Raw genomic sequence first — 25,924 nt, 5'->3', positions numbered from 1 at the left:
AGAAGTTGCTGCCACTGTCTGATGGGGGCAGTCATTCAGGGAGAGGGGATAAATTAGAAAGAAAATAATTATGAACTGTACTGTGATCAGCACTTTTATATGGCCATCAGTGCTAATCATCTGTCTTCAGGGCCCAGTGGAATTGGGGGTTGGTTTTCATGGGCAGCTCTTTTCATCCAAAGACTCAGGCTTTCAGCCGTGTTGCTGGTAGTGAAGTTCCATAGCCACCCTCTCCTTCTCAGCCCACCCCCGCCCCTCGGAGGAAACACATGGTGGGAAACCAGCTGGTAGGGTTAGAAAAGCAGGGTAGGGCCAAAGAAGGGGGCAAAGCTAACTGCTCCCCATGGGGATCCAGCCCTGACCTTGGCCTCATTAGCTCTGGGTTCTGACTGAGCTAAACCAGCCCAGATGGCTTTAGGAATAAGGTAAAGATCGGCTTCAGGAAAAATTGGAGAAATAAATGAACAGCTTGCTAGCCTTAAAGTGATGGGGAGGTGTGGTAAGGAAGATGTTCTAGTGGATTTTCATAATGAAAACTTCTAAGAACATTTCAAGTTCCATACGTTTTACTGTTATTCCCATTATTTTCAGCTAAAGATGATGAAATCTAGCGGATTTTCTCCAAAGAGAAGTAAGTTTTAGATTTCTAAAAAATTGGAACTATGAAGCCTTTCCTATGAATAAAATTCATTTGTCCTGATACACTTTTCAAGGGAAGGAATAGAACTAACATTCATTGAGTGTTATATTGTATAACGTATCAGATTTCATTCTCACACTAATGCCTCAACCAGCTAGGTGTTACTATTATTGCCAGCCTTGAAAACTGAGGCCTGGAGAGGTTGACAAATTTGCCCAAGGTCACATATCTACTAAATAGTGGAGGAGGAATTTGAACTTAGTTCTGTCTGCCCTTGAAGCACCCCCAGCTTTCCGCACTACCACACTGTTTACCATTCAGATTAGAATAAAACAATTACAGGGAGTGTTTGCTAAGAATGTCTTTGTGGTTTAAAACTAAGTTAATACTCCTTATCAAATTACTAAATTATATCTGGAAAGATACTCTGGAGCACTTGGATTGCAACAACCGGTTGTGTCTTCTGGCAGCTCCCAAAATTACATCAGTGACAACATTTAGCAAAATGGCTCCCGAATTTATTAGGAGAAAATGTGAAACATAGTTTTTTTTTAAATTTTTATTGGAGTATAGTTGATTTACAATGCTGTGTTATGAAACATAGCTTTGATGTTGGAGGAAACGAAACCCATTCTACATGGGTAGTTGGAGCAATACTGTACACTGTCTTCTGTGACCCTATGTAAGTGCAGTTCAGTGACCTAATGGCTAGAAGATGGCTCGGATGATGGAGTGCAGGGCAGCCTAGTGGCTCCTGGGGTGGGTTTGGCAAAAGATAGATCAACACCTGTGTGAGATAACGCATGTGCAGCAGCACCTAGAGTACCAGTTTAGTAAACGGTGGCTATTGTTATGACTCACCCTATTGTGCTTCCATTTTATTCTCCCTTTACCCTTCCGTGGGGAAAATTCCTCCAGCACTTCAGGCCAATGTTTCTTAACCTCGGCAAGATTGACATTTGGGACTGGATAATTCTTGGTTTCTGGGGCTGTCCTATGAATTGTAGGATGTTTAGCAGCAGGGCCAGGACTAGGGTGAGGCGAATGAAGTGAGCGAAGCACCTGCCTTGGGCACAAAATTTAAGGGGACACCAAAAAATTCAGTAATGAAGATAAATAATATTTTAATATATTTTAAAAATCAAAATGAATGCCAAAAATCCATAATGAACAAAATATGAAAATTCAGTAAAGACAGGACCAGTATTGCTGATTTTTCCTTCTGTCTCGGTCTCGGAAATGGCCTGACATGGCACTGTTACTGCTCCTCTTGCTGCCCTGTTTAGCAGCGTCCCTGACATCTACCCACTAGATGCCAGTAGCATTCCCCACCCTCTCCCCCAGTCATGACCACCAAAATTGTCTCCAGAAATTTCCAAATATCTCCTGAGGAACAAAAATACCCCCAGGTGAGCCATAGGGACCCACTGAATCCAAAAACAAAAATAAAACAAAAAAAATTAAGTAGTCTGAAAGGCCAAGGAGCATGATAACACTGTTGTGGTCAAGGGCAGGACTTTGGCATCATATAGACTTGGGATCAAATCTCAGGTAGATGTGTGACCTTATGTGCTTCAGTCCTGTGCTTCAGTTTCACCGTCTGTAAAATGAAGATAATAAAATCTACCTTACAGGATTGTGAAGATTAAACAATGACTTGTGTAAGTCATTTAGTTTAGTACATCGTGCATGTAGAACTCCAAAACATAAGACACTATTATTACCAGGAAGTAACAGATGGGCTGGGTACACCTCTCCCTTCAGTTTCTGTATCAAGGTGACAGGACTGCTCATTTTTCTGAGCAAGGACGGACTGGTGCTATAGGGAAAAAGGGCATGATGTTGCCAAATAGCTTATATCTTCAGATATACAAGTGCAGGTGATTATTCTCCTTTCAGAAGGAAATATTCATTTGTTTTACAATTAAATATCTTGGCATGCAAGTCTTAGTGTCTCTCATTGCCAGCTTAAGAGTTTTGACAAACCTGACTGCAATTCAGGGGAAATGTCATAAAGGCTGAAAAGTTCAACCCACCAACTTGTCCTGCAACCATCACTTGAACCAATAAACTGGGAAACTGAAAAATACAAAATACAAACTAGAATTCAACAGCATCACAAATCTTATTTTATGTATAGCTTAGAAAACTAATAGGGGCTTTCTAATAGGGTTTCAAACTAATAGTGTCTGTTTTCATCTGAATGCAGACTAAAGGAAAGTACCAAAACTGCTGAACCACGCAAACATGCTTCAGCCCTTGAGTACCCATTTCAAAGAAAACCATATATGGTTGTCTTGCTTTTGGCTTAATTTAGTTTTTCTTAAGGGCTTGAATATGGTTCTCTATACCCAAAGATTGCTTCTCTACACCCAAAATCATGATTTCAATTTTAACAGCTTTTTTGAGATATAATTCACATACCATACAACCTGCCCATTTAAAGTGTAAAATTCAGGGACTTCCCTGGTGGCCCAGTGGGTAAGAATCCATGCTCCCAATGCAGGGGACCCGGGTTCGATCCCTGGTCGGGGAACCAGATCCCACATTCATGCCGCAACTACGAGTTCGCATGCCGCAACGAAGATCCCACGTGCCGCAACTAAGATGCGGCGCAGCCTAAATAAATAAATACTTAAAAAATTAAGTGTACAATTTAACGGCTTTTAGTATATTCACAGAGTTGTGCATCCATCACCACAATCAATTTTAGAATGTTTTCATTAGCCCCCCCAAAACAAACTAACTCCACGTGCCTTAGCCATCATCCCCCCACACACAATTTTCCCTCCCCTCAGCCCCTGGCAAACACTAATCTACCTTCTGTCTTTACAGACTTGCTTATTTATGGACATTTCATATAAATGGAATCCTACAATCTGTGCCCTTTTGTGTCTGGCTTTCTTTAACTTTAGTACAATGTTTTCAAGGTTCATCCATTTTATGGCATGTGTCAGTACTTCATTCCCTTTTATGGTTGAGTAATATTCTGAGATATATCATATTTTGTTTATCCATTCATCCACTGATGGACATTTGGGTTGTTCCCACTTTTTGGCTATCATGAATAATGCTGCTATAACGTTCAAGTGCAAGTTTTTGTGTAGACGTATGTTTTCAGTTTTCTCGGGTATATGCAATTTCTGGGTCCTATAGTAACATTATGTTTAACATTTTGAAGAACTGTCAGATTGTTTTCCAAAGTGGCTACACCATTTTACATTCCCACCAGCAATTTCTCCACATCCTGGCCAGCACTTGCCTCTGTCTGACTTTTCGATTATATCCACTCTAGTGGGTATAAGGTAATCTCTCATTGTGGTTTTGATTTGCATTTCCCTTATTACTAACAATGTTGAGCATCTTTTCATGTGCTTATTGGCCATTTGTGTATCTTCTTTGGAGAAGTCATGGTTTCATTTTGATATTCCAAGAGGTGTGGGAAGCATTATGTGACAGGTGGGACCATCTGAAATAGAAATAGGAACCCTGATTAAGTAGATATTAAATATCCACCAAGCCCTTCTACCACATTACCGAATTAATTAGCTTAACTTACAGGAAAAAGAACACCCATTCTTCTAATGGCAACAAAAAATGATTCTATTTGTGTAGCCTTAGCTGAGAGTTAACAGAAACTAGCTAATGGGGGAAATTTGTTTAGCAGGAAGAACAACTTAGTCAGCTCTAAGCCTCAAAATTCCAGAACATCTTATTGAAACCCATATTCTGCCAGGACAGGTCAGATCATCGGTGTGTGCCCTTGTGTACCTTGGAATAACAGCAGAAGTCTAACGTGAGTGTGCTCTTTATTTCTTTACTTCTTAACTTAATTGGGTGCATTCCACTGTGCTTTCAGTTGACCCTAGAGAAATTTTTTCCTCCATGTTTGGGAAAAAATTCACGTATTTCTCTTCTCTGAAAATAAACTCTTATCAGAGAATAATATGAATATACAGTCCATCTATATTGGATGACCACATCAGGATCCAACATTTTGATTCAGTTAGGAGGACTTGCAGTATTGCCATAAGAGGCCTAAGGTTGAGATGACTACCCATCTCTGGAAGAGCTCTGGATAACCTGATAAATTCAGACATTTGGAAATACTTGTTCAGCAGTCTGTGACAAATAGGGAAGGCAAAGGGAAACAGAACTCCAAGAGTCATTAATCTAAATTAATTAACCCAGTGACAATGTCATAGAATTTTAGCCCCACTGCAGAACCCAAATGAATTCAGATAGGTAAGCTTTTTTTGTTGTGGGATGTTTATTTACAATGAACTGCAGAAGAGGGTTAATCTAATGGGATGCAGGACTGCATTGGATGGTGAAATGCTTTGTGACCAACATCCATTTGAGGTATCAATTAACTTTTAATTCTTGGAGGGAAACAAAAGCAGCCCTGCACAAAGACTAAATTGGGGGTGGTATAAGGGGCACAGAGCTCATGGAAACTCAGGCCTGCTACCTTTTTGTAGCAGGGAAAGGCCTCCTTATCTAATACAAAGGGGTTGAAGAGTAGGGAGGGAGAAGGGTGAATTGGTGTGTGGCCTGTTAACTCAATGATGTTTCTAAAGCCTGAATGGAAGAGTCAAAGCCACCCAAGTCAAAACAGCGCTAAGTCAACAGCTTGGCCGAGACAGCATGACCTGAATGGAAATGCAAATGGTTCAGTCCAATAACGGCTCTGGGTGTCACTTGGTCCACCAGCTCTTGCCTCCGTGGAACTTTTTCAACTGCACACAGAAGGGCAAATCACCTAACTAGACCCTGTATCCCAACTCCAGGGAAAACCCAGTATGTGCCAAACCAAATGAAGAGAACACAAAAATTACCGGGTGGTAATTCCCAATTAAAAAATGAATATTTACTGCACTCAAGGTTTCCCTAAAGGGTCCTTTTAAGCCACGAGCCGCGTGATTTTGAAAAAGCGCCAGCTGTGGTCCTACAGATAAGTCTCATGTACAACAGGGAAGAAAATTCTTTCCATGAAGTATTGTTGTGGACATGTCCGGCTTCCGACCACTAGACAACATGGGAGTATATAATTAGTTTGTTTTCCAAAGGCGGAGCCACCTCATGCTTTTCTTCAAATTCAATCAAAACATACACGCTCTAAATAGAAACACGTTCATTTGAAACCCCTTTGCATGAGCAGCTGTCTGGGCCAGGCCTGGCCGAAGAGCCTCATTCTATTCATCTCTGCACTCCAGCCAGTAAATGCTCGGCTTTGTTCCCCCCACGGGCGGAGGCAGTCAGACTGTGTCAATGGGGCCTTAATGATCTGAAGCAGGTGTCCTCAGAGGCTGCCCAGGTGAGGGGGTCAGCCTGTGTACCATGACTCGCTCACTTGTCCTCAGTTTACAAAGCCCTCTTCCCCACCCGCCCCCGGCCAACTAATTACTGCGCGCTCACCGCGCAAGTGAAAGGAGTATGCTCAGGCCTGCTCGGGACTTTCGCGACTATTCAAGAGCTCTGAAGACAACCAAGAGCCACTATTTTCCAAAGGAGGAGGGGGGGGTGAAGCACTCTTCAGCGACTCTACAGCATGAAATCATAATAATATGAAAGAAATAAGCAGCTGCTCAGGCCTAATAAAGTAGCTGCCAGAAGTACCAAGATGGCCTCTGGGCAAATGCTCATCAGGACGAACAGACGCATTTTCTTAAGTTCCGAAAAGTAAGGAGAAGGTTGTGCTCTTGTCCTTAGTTAATTTAAAAATGTCCGTGCAGGAGACGAGCCAAGTGGACAGAGAATAAGAATCACCCCTTCTGTTTATTTCATGGTTTTGCATTCTCAAGGCCCCAACCTGCACATACCGTCATTCTGTCCTCCACAATCCAGTGAGGTAGGCAAGGTGAGTAGCCACAGCTCCACATGACAGATGAGGAAAATTCAGAGAGGCTAAGGGACGTGCCCACAGTCACACAGCTAATCGGCGCAAGATAATCTGCCAGGGTCAGAACCCGGGTGTAAAAGCAAATAGAGCCGAAGCCGCAGCTACAATCAGAGTCGCAGAGGTGGTCTCACAAGTCCCAGGGGAGTGCAGCTGGATGCCACCTAGGTTAAGCAGGGCAAGCTCTGCCAGGAAGGAAATTGGCTTTTGATGGCCTACAAGGAAGATCGAGCCCTTTTGTACAAAGAGCTCACCACTGGCGTTGGAACCCAATTTGAGATACTCTGTTTACTCTGGCTAGATAGGACTTTAGTGTTTCTAAAAAGACCTTGCAGGACCCGGAGTTTCTCATGAATGCAGAGACTCTGCCTAATACCATTTTCTGAACTCTCAACTCCTGCGCAGAAAGACTTTTCTTCAGGAGTAACAAGTTATCACCTCCCTGGTGGCTTCAAGGTCCATTTGGGTATGCATTATTTTATTATAACCTGCCTTAACTCCAGAAAGAATTCCAGGAGGCTGAATTAGTGTCCAGGCAGTATTGCCTAATGTGAGACCCTTTATTTTTCTTTAAGGTTCTTTTTTTTTTTTTTTTTTAGCCACGCTGCGGCATGCAGAATCTTAATTCCCCGACCAGGGATCGAACCCATGCCCCCTGCAGTGGAAGCTTGGAGTCCTGACCACTGGACCACCAGGAAAGTCCCCCGTGGGATCATTTTTCACCAGAGTGGCATCTGCCCAACAGGCACTGAGAGGAAATAGCTGCCTCTCTGTAGCCTAAGGACCAAGAATCAGACAGTTCCCTGGTTCAAATCCCAGCTTGGCCATTTACCATCTGTGTGACCTGGGGCCAGTGACTTAAATCTCTCTGAAGCTCAGTTGTCGGATCTGTATATTGGGGTTAATAATGAAGATTAAGTTAGATCATGCACAAAAACCACTCAGTCTAGTGCCTGGTGTATGAAGTGTACTCATTATATTTTAGCTGTTAAAACTATTAGCTTTCTTGCTTTAACATTTAAATGTGCTATCAACTATTAAATAGTGAACACAGTGTCTGACACAAGGTAAGTGCTATGTTATTACCTGTCATATTTATAATATATTAATATTATTATTATATAATATATTATATAATATTATTATTGTCTCACTCTGCTCCCCTCCTCACGTCCTACACTGCAGTCGAACTCATCTCTCACCTCCTTGCCTTTGCACATGCTTTTCCCTTTAATTGGACTGAACTCCCATTTTTGGTTTTGTCTAATAACTTGGTTTCTCTTTCAAGACTCAGATCAGGAAGCATGTCTTCCAGGAAGTTTCTGAAAAGTCCCCAGGATGAGAATGGCACCCACCACACTCTTGTAACCCCTGGTCTACACTAGACTGTGTGCTCTTCTGGGACAAAACTGTATCGCCTTCATCCCTCTCCCGCTGACACCTAGCAGAGAGTAGACCCAGATACACTTGTGGAAGAAATGATTCATGACAGCAATCACAATCATGATTATGATCACCAATAACAATGCAGCCTATGAAGAATCTTTGTACAAACAAATGTCTTTAAAGGCAGCAGTACCCTTCTTCAAATGCCATCTTACGCTGGATGAAGGCACTGCTGCTCTGGTGCAGTGGAGAGTGTGCACACAGAGCTCCACCTGTTCTGGACCCACCCTCTGTGGCCCGTAGCTCCTCTCAGGTTGCCTGGATAAAACCTGAACACCTCTGAGGAGGATGACTGACTGAGGCAAGACCCAGGGGACTGCCCTCCAGTGCATGCCTTGTCCCCCATGGCATTTCTACATGGAACATCCTTTCTGTTACAGGAATATTACTGAAGTGTATACTCTGCAGGCCGCTGCGGTCCTGTGGAAGACCATCGCCCTTGGAGCCAGAGCCCTGGAGTCAAAGCACTGCTCTGCCTCTTACCTCGGACCACGTACTAACGTATGCCAGGGGGCTTCCTCACGTATAGACTAGAGATCATGCCCTGACTTTAAGGGCGCTGTGGTGAGAATGAATTAATTAAAAGAAGTGAACTAGTTTGTTAAAATAAATAAATAAATAAATAACAATGCGGCCTGCCATTCTGTCTGGGGAAAACTACCCAAGGACCCCAAAGGTAAAGGTTATCCGTACTCCGGCCCTGGAAGGGAAAGGGGAGCACAGGTTTGCTTCCTGGCTCCTTAGGATGAGCTCCACCTCTCACCTCCCCCAGCAGCAGCTGGGGTACAGCACCGGTGAAACCTAACCCGTTACCCTGGATTACAGGTGAACCAAACCAAAGAGTTCTACCGAACAACAGAGCTACATGCTATTAAGTTAGCTGAACTTGGGTAGCCCAGCTGACTCGAGTCGGGAAGTCACCACTCTGAGGCTCAAGAATTAAGGATGGCTTCGGCACTCCCGGCAGCCAGCTGGAGTAGTGCCTCGTGGGTCTGGAGTTCTTCCACCTGCCCCTTGCAAATTATCCCAGCAAGCATTCCTGAGGTCTGCTAACCTGAATCTCAGTAGCAATCATTTGCCAAGTGCCAAGAACTCTTGTTCAGCTCTCATCCTTACAACTCTTCCTTATTCTTCCTCTTACATATGAGGTCACTAAGACTCACGTTAAGTGACTTGCCCAAGGTCACAGAGACAGTCAAAGCCAGGGAGAGATTTCCAATCTGGAGCTATTGAAGCCAAGAGTCAGCCTTACTGATGCTAAAGCCCCTATTTGTAGCTGTGTGACAATACTATCAGCTAAGTCCCTAAATGTCAGGGACTGGAAAGGCTACACAGATGAGTGAGGCCGTGGCTTTTTTTCTCCAGGAGCTCCTGGTCTAAAAGGACATATGTTCGTCCAAAGAAGCTATACAGATTGCCAGCAAACACATGAAAGGATGCTCAACATCACTAATCATTAGAGAAATGCAAATCAAAACTACAGTGAGGTATCACCTCACACCAGTCAGAATGGCCATCATCAAAAAATCTCCAAACAATAAATGCTGGAGAGGGTGTGGAGAAAAGGGAACCCTCTTGCACTGTTGGTGGGAATGTAAATTGATAGAGCCACTATGGAGAACAGTACGGAGGTTCCTTAAAAAACTAAAAATAGAACTACCATACGACCCAGCAATCCCACTACTGGGCATATACCCTGAGAAAACCATAGGTCAAAAAGAGTCATGTACCACAATGTTCATTGCAGCTCTAGTTACAATAGCCAGGACATGGAAGCAACCTAAGTGTCCATCGACAGATGAATGGATAAAGAAGATGTGGCACATATATACAATGGAATATTACTCAGCCATAAAAGGAAACGAAATTGAGTTATTTGTAGTGAGGTGGGTGGACCTAGAGTCTGTCATACAGAGTGAAGTTAGTCAGAAAGAGAAAAACAAATACCATATGCTAACACATATATATGGAATTAAAAAAAAAATTGGTTCTGAAGAACCTAGGGGCAGGACAGGGATAAAGACACAGATGCAGGGAATGGACTTGAGGACATGGGAGGGGGAAGGGTAAGCTGGGACGAAGTGAGAGAGTGGCATGGACATATATACACTACCAAACGTAAAATAGATAGCTAGTGGGAAGCAGCCGCATAGCACAGGGAGATCAGCTTGGTGCTTTGTGACCACCTAGAGAGGTGGGATAGGGAGGGTGGGAGGGAGATGCAAGAGGGAGGGGATATGGGGATATATGTATACATACAGCTGATTCACTTTGTTATAAAGCAGAAACTAACACACCATTGTAAAGCAATTATACTCCAATAAAGATGTTAAAAAAAAAAAAAGGACATAGGTCCAAAGATAACAGATAGTGACCAGTGCTAGAATAGAGTTCATAAAACAGGACCGGACCCCAGAGAGTGGAATGATGAAGTGTAGCTGGCAGGAATTTGGAAAAATAACCCCTTTTTACACAACTCAATCTCAAAAGCTGGCCTTCTCCCTTAGACTTTGCAAACACGATTGATTTCATTCTCGCTCAGCCTCCTGCCCCACTTGATTTCTTTCCCTTCCTTCAGCCTCTGTCCTTCCTGAAGCGGGCATAACATCCTTAAGCCGCCTGTCCCGTCACAGTTCTTCCTGGCATTTTCCCTGCCACATTCCACTCACTGGCGAGCAGATTTGAAAACGGAGTGGGGATTGGGATTAGGTGACTTTTAAGATTCCTTCCGATTCTTAGAGTTGAAGATTCTCTGAGCAAAGTGCTTAGAGGCAGAGAGATTCTCAGGAGCAAATTGCAGAAATTAGCAACGATCTACTCAGCACATCCGTGAACTCGCCTTAAAAACTTCACCATTTTATATACAGCAGGATCCCAAGCTAGAGTTGCCAACAGCTTTCTCTTGCTTCTTTAACTGTGTTCAATTTTTAACCACTTTCACAATTTAAAATGTGTGTTAGAATCCTACAAAGGGACGCCGTCTTTATTTTCAAATGCAAATTTGATTCAAATCAAGGCCAAAGGCTTAAGTAGTGAGTTAGAAATCAACCCTTGAGTTCAAAGCTGATTTTAAGTGCAGCAAAATGCCCTTGCTCTTGTCCAGCCCTCCGGTTTCTACTCTAACTCTGCCATCTGAGGGCATTGAAAACGGAGACCCAGAGGTGACAGTCTTTTCATTCTCTTCCAGGCCCCTATCTCTACCATGTTAACAACAGAATTGTTGGCAACTAGATAATGATTATCTAATTCTAAAACGTTATCTAAATCCAGTAATAGGATTAAAGATAATTCAGTCTTTCCAGCTTTAGGATTCCAGCCACATGTTAACCCCTAGCAAATCCCACAGGCCAGTGGCCATTTCCATGGCCTCTTCTTTCATTTAAAACAGTACTGTCCCCCCCAGCAACAAAAGAAAAAATGAGATAAATTGGACCTTGTCAAATTTTAGAATCTTTTGTGCTTCTAAGAATACCATCAAGAAACTGAAAAGACAAACCACAGAATGGGGAAAAAATACTTACAAATCATATGTCTAATAAGGATATAGTATACAGAATGTATAAAGAATTCTTATAACTCAATAAGACAAAGACAAATAACCCGATTGAAAAATGGGCAAAAAATCTGATTAGACATTTTCTCAAAGAAGATAAATAAATGGCCAATAAGTACATGGAGATGTTCGACATCATTAGTCATTTGGAAAATGCCAATCAAAACCACAATGACATACTATTTCACACATATTAGGAAGGCTATAATCAAAAAGACAGATAATTACATGTGTTGGTGAGGACGTGGAGAAATGGGAACTGTCATACATTTCTGGTGGGATTGTAAAATGGTGCTCCCACTTTGGAAAAGTTTGGCAATGCCTTGAAAAGTTAAACATAGACTTACCATATAACCCAGCGATTCCACTCCTAAATATATACTCAAGAGAAATGACAACATATGTCCACACACAAACTTGTACGTGAATGTTCACAGCAGCATTATTCATGATAGCCAAAATGCGGAAAGAACCCAAATGGTCACCAACTGATGAATAGATAAACAGAATGTGTTATATCCATACAATGGAATAGTATTCTGCCCAAAAAAGGAGTGAAGTACTGACACATGTCTCCACACAGATGAACCTTGAGAACATTAAGCAAAGTCAAAGAAGTAAGACAGAAAGGTTCTATATTGTATGATTCCATTTATATGAAATACTTAGAATATTTATTCAGATAATCTAAAGAAACAAAGTAGATGAGTGGTCGCCTAGGGGCCAGGGGGAAAGGGAAGGGGAGAATGATGGCTAATGAGTGCAGGGTTTATTTTTGGATTGATGAAAAGGTCCTGGAAAGAGACTGTGCTGAAGGCTGCACAACTGAAAACCACTGAACTGCACTCTTTAAATGAGTGGATTTTATGGTGTGTGAATTATATGTCCATTTTTTTTTGCAAATTATAATTTTTAATTTAGTAAAGTACGGTTTTGAAACCCTTTATTATGTGAATGGTCACTCTATTCTTTTTTTTTAACATCTTTATTGTAGTATAATTGCTTTACAATGGTGTGTTAGTTTCTGCTTTATAACAAAGTGAATCAGCCATACATATACATGTATCCCCATATCCCCTCCCTCTTGCGTCTCCCTCCCACCCTCCCTATCCCACCCCTCTAGGTGGTCACAAAGCACCGAGCTGATCTCCCTGTGCTATGCGGCTGCTTCCCACTAGCTGCCTACTTTACATTTGGTAGTGTATATATGTCCATGCCACTCTCTCACTTCATCCCAGCTTACCCTTCCCCCTCCCCGTGTCCTCAAGTCCATTCTCTACGTCTGCGTCTTTTATATGGCCATTTTTTTAATGTAGAAAAATAGCAACGTACCTAAGAGTCAGAGGTCTATGAGGCAAACTGGACCAGGGCTGCTGACAATCTTCCCCCCATGACAGACAGACTCACATTCACACGTGGTCAGCAGGAATTTATCAGGTACTTACTGTGACAGATTGATGCAAATCATAGAGAGTAGCAACACAGTCCCTGATAAATTCTAATTATTGGGGGCTGAGTTAGGTCCCTCAGCCATCTGCGTGGATCCTTCCAAACTGCCCAGCTACACATCCCAAGACCTCTCCAAATTCCCTGGCCTTCAGACACTCTGCACTGTTGTTCTTCTGTGAAAACTCCATCCATTTCTTCCCCCTTGCCTCTGCTCATGCTATGCCCTCCTCCCAAACGAACATGATCCAGCTTATCTTTTAAGCGACACCAGGAGCAAATTCTCTCTCTCCTATGAAGTAGTGCTTTGGTACCCAAAAAAGGACTCGATAAGTGTGTGCTGAGTGACTGAACAAATGAATGGCCTTAGATACTCATCCCTCTAAGTAGACTTGAAGAAATAAAATCGCCAGAGTTAGTGTAAGCCCTTGCTTAATTTCTCCAGGAGTTGTTGAAGCAGTACAGTGGATGAGTAAGCAGGCCTGGGGTGAGGTTATGTTCCCAGAAGGGGACTCCAATTCATATCTGAATTTCTCATAGAAATAATGGAAAAGCATGGCCATTCTCAACTTTATATCCACTGGGACACACGTTAGAAGATGCTCACATACAGGGCCAGCTCCCAGAGGCTTAATCAAGGTTATGTAAGTTCCCACCATGTTCTTTCCCAGTCAGGCAAGCATTTCAGAATGCAAGGGAATGAGAGCAACATTTTCATAAGGATAACTTGGAACCGGGTCTAATTTATTAAAAACAGGAAATCACTGGGACTTCCCTGGCGGTCCAGTGGTTAAGACTACATGCTTCCAATGCAGGGGGTGTGGGTTTGATCCCTGGTCGGGGAACTAAGATTCCACATGCCACGCGGTGTAGCCAAAAAAAAAAAAAAAAAAACAGGCCATCATTGACAAGCTTCAGACCCTTACTTATTAGTAGGAACAAATCACTTGCAATCCAACTCCCAACTGACTGTGACACACCAAGGTGTAGCCACACTGCAGATGAGGACCACTGGTGTATCAGGAAGTCACATTTCTGGAGAGGAGCCAGAACGGCAAACTTGTTATAGAAACAACCACAAAGCACAAATCATATCTTGGTACAAGGAAATGCTTTCTAAAGGGCATGTACAACGTAAGTTTAACAAATCACACAGAACCCGACCCCATAAAACTATTTAATCTAGTGTTGGGTACAGTATGTCACAGAGCTTTCTCTCATCTGGCCTTAACCATGTCTGCTCATGTTTGCTACAACAAACCCAGAGGTCCAAAAGGGCTTCTCTGGGGAAATTTGCCCAGGAATACTTGAGATGATTTTGTGGAAAGACGATCGATTGATGATATTTTTAAAAATTTGATCCAAGGATAATTGTTTGCTGCTTTATTTTTTCTCTAAGTGTTGTATTTCCCACCAGCAGGAATAAGCATTAACCATACATGCTATTTGTCTTTTTCGCTGCCTTCAAAGCAAAGTTTCTGCTTTCTTGAGCTGTCATCTCATCAGCATTAGCAAACTTCAGTCTGTGCCACAGTGTTATACAAGTCAGCCCCTCTCCCTTAAAAATTCATGAACCAACCCCTGTTTGCACAGAACTTGTCATCCTTTGATTCTTCGAGACTTGTCGTTTCACAAGTTTGAAAAGCCTCAAAGCTCTGGCTTGATGATGGCCAAAGTTAAAGGTACACCGGCCTAAGTCTGATCCCAGATCCACAATGTGAAAACTATTTCTACAATGGCCTTGTAATGGGGGATTGCAACCATCATTAGAGCCCTGCTTTTTTTCCCTTTTATCATCAGTTAAAAATTGAATATTTAACAATCATGAAGTAATAGGAGTAATCCTTGTAGAAACAAGCATAGCACAGTTCACTCCTCCAAATGTTGATATCATTATATCTTAAATCCAACAAAAGTACTACCAGCTGCATCTCTGATGATCATTCTTTGACTACTACCACATGCAAGGTACTAAAGTATGAATTAAAAACCTACACATCCTAATTTACTTATATTTATGGAATACAAAATAATGTTTTCTGTACATCTTACATACTCTTATGTAATGTATAAAGTTAAATACATAAGACTTAAAATGCTTTCATATTGTTCAAAGACAAATTTCTCCCTTACAAGTACTGTGGCATCTGATTACTCTCTCTTCTTTCTACCTTACTACGCTTGGTAATTAGCTACTGAAGCATCTCCACATAAAAATGCTCTCTTACAAGTCAGAGGAAAGATTGTTCTGAATTTCCTACATTTTTCTGCTCTTCTCTATGTTGTTTTCTCTCACTTGAATTTCACCCAGTATGCTTTCAAAGCCTTTTTCAATTATTTCCCCTCAATTATTGCCCTTTACAAAGTACAACATTTCTGTGATTCTAAATAAAAGTTCCTAATGTTAGTTTTCTCAGTTGACTTTATAAAACAGATGTTTGTGAGCATTCATCCCTTCTGCTTTTTACTGTAGGCATGCTCTAGTACCTCGTCTAAAGGTTTTCAAATTGTTTGCATATTTTGAGGTATTAACTGTGCAGAAGACGGTTTTTCTGCCTCCTTTTCCTTCAAATGATGGAGAAAGGGCCAAAGGAGGATTAGAATGGCTATATTGGCTCAAGAAATCAGGCAAGCACATCATGCCAAGATGACATAAATCAATGAGGTCTGGATTTGTGAAGTGTCTCAAGTTACTCTCTAAAGAGGACGACTTTGAAAAAACAAAGAAAACATTTTGTTAGGAATCTTTCCCTTGGTTTCCTAGACCTTAATATGATTTGGATTTATCTCTGGCCATTTATTTAACAACCCAATAAGTAGCAATTGACGGCTTCCTATGTGTAAATCCCCCACTGTAGGGGACACAGAGATAATTAAAACGTGAGCCCTGTCCCTAAAAAGCTTGGTGTAAAGAACAGGTATAGAGAGGATTAAATGAGTTTACCTATAAAAATCTTGGAATGGTTCCCGGCACTTACTAAGGGTTGGATACATGTTGCTATATATATTTTAAAAAAGAATAGATATAGATAAAAATGACTCTAATACAAAGCAAAATTTCCTAACTAGAGACACACATTGTCGATGGAGAATTGGAAAAGAAGAGATTCATTCTGGCTGGCTCTTTCTGGCAAGGCACTGTGGATGTTTTAGCATTTAAGTGGAGCTTTAAAGTGTAGGTAGGCCTTCCTTTGAAACCCATGTTGGAAGAGTAGAGAATAGGATTCAGTGGTGACAACACCGTTTGACTGAAGGGGTGAAGCTGACCCTGAAACGCTGGAGCTCTGACCCACCCACTGCAACTACAGGAGCCCCACTTTGGCTGTTGTAGCTATTGAGGTTCCATCTAAGTTCTCCTTTGCATCAAAGATTCTGCGGTTAGACTCACAGACATAGAGATCAGACTTGTGGTTGCCAAGGGGGAGAGGGGGAGGGAGAGGGATGGACTGGGAGTTTGGGGTTGGTAGATGCAAACTATTACATTTAGAATGGATAAACAACAAGGTCCTACTGTATACCACAGGAAACTATATCCAATCTCCTGGGATAAACCATAATGGAAAAGAATATATATATATAAAAAGAATGTATATATGTGTATAACTGAGTCACTTTGCTGTACTGCAGAAATTAACACAACATTGTAAATCAACTATACTTCAATAAAAAAATGAGGATTAAAAAAAGAACGTTCTGCTGTTAAAATGAAGTATGAAAACCACTGGAAAAGATTATCTTAAAGCACTTCCAGCACTAACCTTGTATGAATCACAGAAGAGATGGGGCATGACTATAAAATGAAAGACTTTGCTTTACCAAACTTATCAGCAGAAGGGGCGAGCATAGGAAACTAACATTCACTGAGCATTTACTATGTACCTAGGGTGTTGCACATATTACTATCAAATCCAAACAGCAAACCTATTCAGGTAGACACTGTATTATCCTCATTTTATAGGAAAGAAGACTAAGATTAGAGCAGTTAAGTAACTTTCCCAAAGGTATGCTGCTAAGAAAGTGGCAGAGAAAGGATTTAAAGCCAGGGAGTGTAATGCCAAAGGGCAAACTCCTGTCAACCATTCCATGCCTCCATAAGGCACATCAGAGCTCACTCGTTCAGAGGAAGGCTGAAAACAGACACACCTATGCCAACCAGGTTGTCACAGCCATTTTTGGAACAAACACTTACTTTAGAACCATCTCGAAAATTGGAAGCACTTTCTTCTGAATGTCGTCAATTTTGGCAAATCCTTGCTGTCAGAGGTTGGTGATTTTTGAAAACAGCCGAAAGTTGACTGGGAGTCAGGTCTTGTGCAAAAGTACATGATCAAACTTGGCAATGCCAAGCTGGTCAACAGTGTGGTGTGAATAAGGAGTGAGGCGGTGTATGAGTCAGCTCTGAAGTAGGGTCCCAAAGACAACTATACACAGTGTTGGAAAGCACATCTGGGCACCCAAGGTGATTATTTTGAAAGACAAAACTCTTGCTGTGTAAACCCTCGTGTGCGCTTTCGGGTTTTTTTTTTTTTTTTTAAAGGTTTCAGCAGCATGCCATGAAGGAACAAACCAACCCAGAGACCTGCTTTCACTTCTCCGCTCTGCCTCTCAGCCACCGAATAGACACGGTCAAGTCCCTTAACGTCGCTGAACATCAGTTTTCTATAAAACAGAGATAGTAAAACCCAATGTGAAAGGCTGTTTTGGGAACGATAAAAGAAAAAAATGTATAAAGCAGTTAGTACCATTCCTGAACCCAAATGGGCACTCCAAAAAAGGCAACTATTATTGTTTTGAACCATGGATTAAATGTTGTCTGCAGACTGGGGAGTTTGAGATGGTTTCGTTCAAACCAGATATGTTTTCGAGTTTTTCCCCACCTGCACTGAGTAGTGTATTCTCACATGGCATGGCACGTTGAGGCACGGATAGTAAGAAAGGAGGGCTAGTAAGAAAGGAGGGCATTTCAAAAACTAATCAGGCTCCTCGAAAACATTTCTTGAAAATGCAATCCACCACTACAGTATTTAACTCATTCGGCCTGCTAATAAACACTCTTCTAGTATCTTGGAAAGCAATGGTTTAGAGAGAAATTTTCTGACCACAATAATTGCATGTCTTTCACAGCAACTCTTTCAAAAAAAGCTACAAAGTTTCTATGTTGGTTGAGAAAGCAGGTGAACCAGGAAAGAAATGTAAAGCTTTGTGCATAAAGCTTGTTTTCCATGACATGGGAGGTCTGCTTTTGAAAGCAAGCAAAGTGTTCACTTATTAAGAAAAACCAGTTCTTTGGGCTCCTGCTAAGTGTTTTGGGGGCTCAACAATTACTCAAAACTCCGATTACAGTTCAAACCTCCCTCCCACCCCCGCCCCCAGCTCCCTGAAAACAGGAAATCTGACTGTGCCTGCATGATGCCTCCATCCTCACAACCTTGCTGCGAGTTGGGCCGAATATTATGGGAAACGAGTCTCAAAAGAGAAAAGCTGAAGGCAGGTGCAGGAACAAGACGCCCACTCCTCGGAGAGGGCCTTAGGTAAGTAGCTACAAGAGTTGTACGTGCCAATCAAAGACGGGCAAGGGTCAAGCTCCCTTTTGTGCACAAACAAAGACTAATTGCATGTTCATAGCTGTAGAGTCTGCGGGCACTAATTCGAGAGAAGAACTATAAAAACCTTGGACTCCCGCCTCCCGACAGCCGCCAAGGCAAAGCAGAGGGCTCCAGGAGCCCAGTGGCTGTCAACCAGCTGGGCCTCTCCCTGCCTTCTCCACAGCAACCGGGGGCTCCCACGTGGCTGCCATTTCAGAAATGAAAATAAGCCATTTTGTGGAAACTGAAAGGATAGCTGTGTTGTACATAACGCCAAGCCAATGAGCAGCAATGGAAAGGCTCCGAGCCACTTAGCTTCCTTTGAAGCACAATGCCCAATACTGTTGGCCTTGCTTTTTCATTGAATTGACCAAATTAGCTGGCTCTTTTGACATCTTGTAGACATGACTGGTCAGTGCAAGTTGTCCTTTTCTTACGTTCGAAAACAAAGGTCTGTTAAGGTGGTTTGGTCCTGTAAGGAACCATTTTGAATCAAGTTACTATTAAGGCCAAGCAACTGGAGCAGCCAGCTTTTGAATTTATTATTAATAGTAGCTTACATTCATAGAACACTGTCGCGTTGCCCAAACACTGTCATTCACTCAGTCTCTAAACACTGATGGATACTCCTGCTGCAAGCAAGGCACTGTGCTTGGCTCTCTGGAGAAAATAAACACGCGAGTCAAATAGGAGCCCTGCTCATTAAGCAGGGTGGACCTGATTGAGCCCATTCCGCAACCAAAGAGATTCAGAACCAAAGCTGTGAAGTGACTTGCCCGGATCACAAATCCTTTCAGTGACAAAGCCAGGAGAGAATAGAGGCCCTCAGGCCCCTGCTCAGCGCCGAGCCCACTGCACCACCCTGCCTTTCCATCGGCGGGTGTAAGGAGCCCCCCAGCTGAGGGCGGTGAGTGTGTAGAGTCCAGGGGTCTTCAAGCCTGTACTCGTTCTCAATTAAAAACAAAACAAACCTCTCTTTCGCTGAACTCCCATACATAAAGCAGATGAAAGTGGAGTTGCTCTGGGGGAAGTGGGGACAGGGACACTGGTGTAGCAGAGCCCAGCTCTTCCACCGACAAGCTGTGTGACCTTGACAATCAATCTCTAGGCCTTAGTTTCCCCATCGACACAAGGAGGGAGTTGGGCTCACTAAAATATGTGAGTCCTAAAGACCCAGAGGGAACTTGTTACAACTTATGAATTCTCACCTTGTTATGAATTATCATTCCCAGGGGAGAAGGCCTAAGAATCTGCATAGTAACAAGCTCCCCAGAAGATTCTTCTTCACAGCCAAGATCAGAAGCCCTGCATGAGATAACTTCCAGTGTCTGGGCTGGCCTATGAGAGCCCACACACAAGGAAATGCCATGTAAATTCTGGGATAGAACTCAAATGAGAAGGAGCCTGAAGAAGCTGCTTCTTTGTTTATTCATTCTCGCATATCCACAAACATTCTGAACCTTTCTCTCTTTGCTGATTTCTGCACAGGGTACCAGAAACACAAACGCGACTAGTATAGAGTACTTGTCCTTCGAGAATCTCAAAGTTCATTAGTAGAGACAGGTGTGTAAAGAGATCAGCACAATGAAAGTGGTAGCTGCTTTAACAAGGAGAGGACAAGTGCTTTGGGAACACAGGGGAGAGAACCTGTAAGTACACACAGGCAGGGCTACATCTACAGGCTAAATCACGAAGTAGTGAGGAAGAAGAGGCTATCCACCGTGATAAGCAATAGCCAAGAGGCTGAACTTTATTCTGCAAGCAATGGTGGGCCATTGAAGGGTTTTAGGCAAGAGAACAACATGATCCAACTGAGGTTTGGAAAAGATGTTCTGTCTGCTGGGTGGAGAATGGGATGGAAGGAGCCAGAGCAAACAGGAAGACCAGCAAAGAGAAAGATGCCAGTAGAATACACGAGAGACCACTGGGCCTGAACTCGAGCATCGCTGGTTGACCGCTGTATATCCTAGAGCAGCGCAGGGCACGTGGAAGTGCTGGATAAATGAAATTACGTCAGGCACTGTTCCAAGCATCTTATGTATTGTCTTCCTTAATTCCTTTAACAACCCTACAAGGTAGGTACCATTATTATCATAACGCTTCTTATTTTACAGTTGAGGAAACTCTGGCACGGAGAAGCTAAGAAGCTTGTCCAAGTCACACAGTAACAAATTAGTACAGGTGGGATTTGAACCCGGGCAACCTGACTCCAAAAGCCATGCTCTTACTCTCTACTCGGCTGACTCTCTAATAAGTTCTGGGCAATTCACGTGGGAGGGAGGGAGGAAGAACGGAGGAAGGGGTGGATGGGTGCGAGGGCAGCAGGATAAGCAGCTGCTGGATACAGAGAGGGATGGAGAAGAAAGAGTCAAGGATGGCACCGAGTTTTCTTGCTTAGATAGCTGGGTATACACTGGGTGAGTACGGCCATGCATTTTCTTGATGAGGTAGAAGCCAAGAAGACTCAATGCTATAATCCCGGGCCCTGGGAATTTGAAGACAGGGCAGTGAAGGAGTAAAGTAAGGCAGTGCAGAGAATGTGAAAGGGTGGCGTTGCCCTCAGGTTTTTGCTCTAGCAGTGCCCAGCTGTCAGGGATGGAGGGAGGGCAGGGCAAGAGATGATGGCACCAATATTACAAAACTTACTCCGGTTTCAGGCTTCTGAAAATGAGCTCAAGTAAGAACTGTGCTAGAAACACATATGGGGTGGGAGCCAGAGAGAAAGTATAATGGTATATGCTACTTCCTTAAAGCTCCACCAACACTTTGCTCTCCCCCACCAAGGCACTACTTAGGTGTTCTGGCGAGTTCCCTGGTGGTGCGTACCTAAGTGATTATGTTGCAAGTCATGGGGGAGTGGAGCAAAGTCTGCCTGCTTACAAGTGAAGCAAATGCTAGTTTGTAACACTTGGCTTGGAAAGTCAGCTTTCCCACTGTTCCCAATCTTCAGACCTTAAGGTAAATATGGACACTGATCTGTAGGCAGGGGCCGGGATTCGGCACAGAGGAAGTCCAGCTTTAAGGCCACTTCTTAAAGTTTAGCAAGCATCAGAGCCCGTGAAGTGCTGGTTAAAACACAGCATGCTCGGCCCCACTGCCAGGGGCTCTGATTCAATAGGTTTGGAGTGAGTCACGTTTCTAACAAATTCCTAGGTGATGCTGATGGTCCTGGGACCACTCTTTGAGAACCACTGACTAGAGCAGCAGTTATTAAACTTTTTGCTCACAAGGCTCCTTCACATTCTGAGCAAATACTGATGATTTCAAAGGGGCTTTGTTAGTGTGGGTTGGGTCTGTTTGTACTATATTAGAAACTAGAATGGAAATTTAAAACACATTTATTTATTAATTCACTTAAAATAACAATATCAGTTTTCTGTATACAACATTATATTTCCCCTTCTCTATACCTTACACGGCGCTCACCACCAAATATTTAGTTGATCTCCTCTCCCATTTCACCTTCCCCCTCCCTGCTCCACAACCCCTTCCCATCCCGTGACCACTACTCTGTGTTCTGTACCTACGTGTTTGTTTTTGTTCCGGTTTGGCTCATTCATTTATTTTGTGTTGTTTGTTTGGTTTTTATATTCCATATAGGAGTGAAATCATATGGTATTTGGCTTTCTCTGTCTGACTTATTTCACTTAGCAAAATGCCCTCTAAGTCCATCCATATTGTCACAAATGGCAAGATTTCATCTTTTTATGACTGAGTAGTATTCTGTTGTGTGTGTGCATGTATGTGTGTGTGTGTGTGTGTGTGTGTGTGTGTGTGCATCACATCTACTTTATCCAGTCATCTGTTGATGGGCGCTTAGGTTGTTTCCATATCTTGGCTATTGTAAGTATGCCACAATGAACATAGTGGTGCATATATCTTTTTGAATTAGTGTTTTCATATCCTTTGGATAAATACCCAGAGGTGGGATATCTGGCTCACATGGTAGTTCTAAATTTTCTGAGGAACCTCCATACTGTTCTCCACAGTGGCTGCACCAGTTTACATTCCCACCAACAGTGCACGAGGGTTCCCTTTTCTCCACATCCTCACCAGCATTTGTTATGTGTGTTCTTTTTGATGATAGCCATTCTAGCAGGTGTGAGGTGGTATCTCATTGTGGTTTTGGTTTGCATTTCCCTGATGATTAGTTATGTTGAGCACCCTTTCATGTGCCTGTTGGCCATTTGTATTTCTTCTCTGGAAAAATGTCTATTCAGCTCCTCTGCCCATTTTTTAATTGAGTTATTTTCTGTTGTTGCTAAGTTGTATGCGTTCTTTGTATATTTTGGATATTAACCCCTTATTGGATATATGACTTGCAAATATTTTCTCCCATTCTGTAGGTTGCCTTTTTTTTTATTGTTTCTGTTTCTGCACAGAAGCTTTTTAGTTTGATGTCCTCCCACTTGTTGATTTTTGCTTTTGTTGCTTGCGCTTTTGGTGTCATATCCCAAAAATCATTGCCAAGACCAATGTCAAGGGGGTTTTCCTCTATGTTTTCTTCTAAGAGTTTTATAGTTTCAGGTCTTACATTTAAGTCTTTAATCCATTTTGAATTAATTTTTGTGAGTGGTATAAGACAGAGGTCCAATTTCATTCTTTTGCATGTTAACATCTAGCTTTTCCAGCATCATTTATTGAAGAGACTATCCTTTCCCCATTGAGTATTCTTGGCTCCCTTGAAAATATTAGTTGACCGTTTATGTGTGGGTTTATTTTTGGCTCTCTATTCTGTTCCATTGGTCTATGTGTCTGTTTTTATGCCAGTACCATACTGTTTTGATTACTATAGCTCCATAATATAGTTTGAAATCAGGACATGTGATGCCTCCAGCTTTGTTTCTCTCTCTCAGGAATGCCTTGGGTATTCAGGGTCTCTTGTGGTCCATATAAATTGTAGGATTGTTTTTTCTAATTTCTGTGGAAAAATGCCATTAGAATTTTGATAGTGATTGTATTGAATCTATAGATGGCTTTGGCTAAGTGTGGAATTTTAACAATATTAATTCTTCCTATCCATGAACACAGGATATCTTTTCATTTATTTGTGTTTTCTTCAACTTCTTTCATCAATATCTTGTAATGTTTAGTGTACAGACCTTTCACCTCCTTGGTTAAATTTATTCCTAAGTATTTTATTATTATTGATGCTATTGTTTATGGGAGTATTTTCTTTATTTCTTTTTCAGAATAGTTTGTTGTTATACTTGCTTCTGGTTTCAATCTTTTGCAAAATGTTGTTATCGTTCTCTGTATATAAAGAAAATCCAGTCTCACACAAACATATGTTTTGGAAAAAGAAGCAGCATTTTACTTGTCTTTTGAGATAATTGTGGATAGTCTTCTTTGATATTAAGCCAAAACTCAGCAAGTGATAGTTTCTTTTTTTAATTTAATTTAATTTTTTATTTTTTTATTGAAGTATAGTTGATTTACAATGTTGTGTTAATTTCTGCTGTACAGCAAGCAAGTGATAGTTTCTTAAAGGTGATCTGCAATGTGGAGTTTGGAACAATATCAATGAACTTTACATACTCTGTTACACCAAAGTCCATTGATCTATCTTGGGTTTTGCATTGATCTTTGACTCATGCATGATGTCAAAATATCATGCATTGATCATTTCAAAAATACTCATTTCTGAGTTGTGAAGATCTTCCAAATATTTACACTTTTAATTATACAACATTCAAAAAATCACATTTGTTAATATCATCACCAGTAGCATCATAAAACTCTTTAACTACTGGGAAACTGCCCAGCTCACAGCAGTAGACACAAGTTTTCTAAACTTCTAATTTTGTTTGCAAGCTCAAATTCCACCATTGGTGACAAATACTGTCAGCTGTTTTCCGTGTAGTGACAGGCTTACTTTGTTCATTTTTGAGAAAATATCTGTGAAATACCCAAGTCTGAATAACCATAATTTTTTCATCAGTTGTCTTTTTAAGTAAAAAAGTGGTCTTCCATTTTTAAAAGAGTGGCTAGTTCAGCATGCAATTCAAACAATCACACAAGTGCTTTTCCTCAAGACAACCAATGGACTTAAGTGTGCGGCAGAAGTGATTTATGTATACAAGTACTTAAGAGTCAAGATTTAATAAAATTAATGTTTATTTTTTAACTGCTTCTTCAAGGACATTCTTAAGTGAAACTGGCTTTTGTGTGTGTGTGTGAGTGCTTGGCGGTGAAGTGTACAGTGACTGCTAGTACAGCTTGGTGCCACTGCCTTGATCCATGCTAACACGCCAGAAATTTTATCCACCATTGCTTCTGCACCTTCCGTGCAAATGTCAACACAGTGAAAAAGGCATGTAATGTCTTAGTGTTATTAGAAAAATAGTTTTGGCCTCACAAGCTCCCTTGAAGGGTCTTGGAAACCATGGACCATGTTGGCAGAACCGCTGGTCAAGAGCATCCTGCATCCAAAGTTTTATCTCATTCACTCACTCACTCAAAAACAATCATTAAATACCTGCTGTGTTCCAGCACCACCCCCCCCCACACACACACACAGCTTAGGTATATTTTCTAACATTACAATCTTCTATCCAGATCACGTTGAGGGGCTAAACCTAAAACACAACTCCTCCAAACTTTTAAGGTGGGGTCCACTTAGGAAAGATCACAAGGGATGGTATTTCCCAGTGCAGCCTTCTCTGTCCAGACCCAATATAGTCTCATGCCATTTCACACTCACTCAAAGATATCATGCTACTACCTAGGTACACTGTATAAGCATTAGCAAGTCCGCCTATAAGGACAAACGTCCCTAGAGCCATCCACAATATTACAGATTTAATGACTTCTAGGAAGGTGAGGGGAATAAGCCACAACCCTAACATTCCGCTCTGCCTTGCTTTATTGGATAAAGTAAGTCTATATACTTTGTATATATTTATTTATTTATATATTTATATATACGATATATATACTAGTATGTACTTTATATATGCCATATAGACTATCCATATATAGTATTAAATCATCCAAAAAAAGGTAATATTTTTATAGCAATTACAGATGTCAGTCACCACACAGTATTAACATTTTTCTTTGAAAATAGTACATAGTAAGTACTATATAACTGTTGTAAAATAAAATACCTATGTTTCAGGCACTAATCTAAGGACAAAGCTCAGTTTAATCTCAGTCTTCTGAGGCAGATTTGGCATAAAAGCCTATTCGTTGCAATTAAGAATGAATAAGAAAATAAACAGCTGCAGCTGGATTTTTCAATTAGTGTGGTACAAGGCTTAAAACCTATAGAGTAGAAGTTGCAGCCAGTCTTCGCTATAAGAAATACACCTACAAATTCCAGAGTCTTCTAAAGGCTTGATGACAGGCCTTCT

The sequence above is a fragment of the Balaenoptera borealis genome (assembly GCF_965194805.1).
Source record: "Balaenoptera borealis genome assembly, chromosome: X".
Taxonomy (NCBI): Eukaryota; Metazoa; Chordata; class Mammalia; order Artiodactyla; family Balaenopteridae; genus Balaenoptera; species Balaenoptera borealis.
This window is presented reverse-complemented; position numbering follows the sequence as displayed.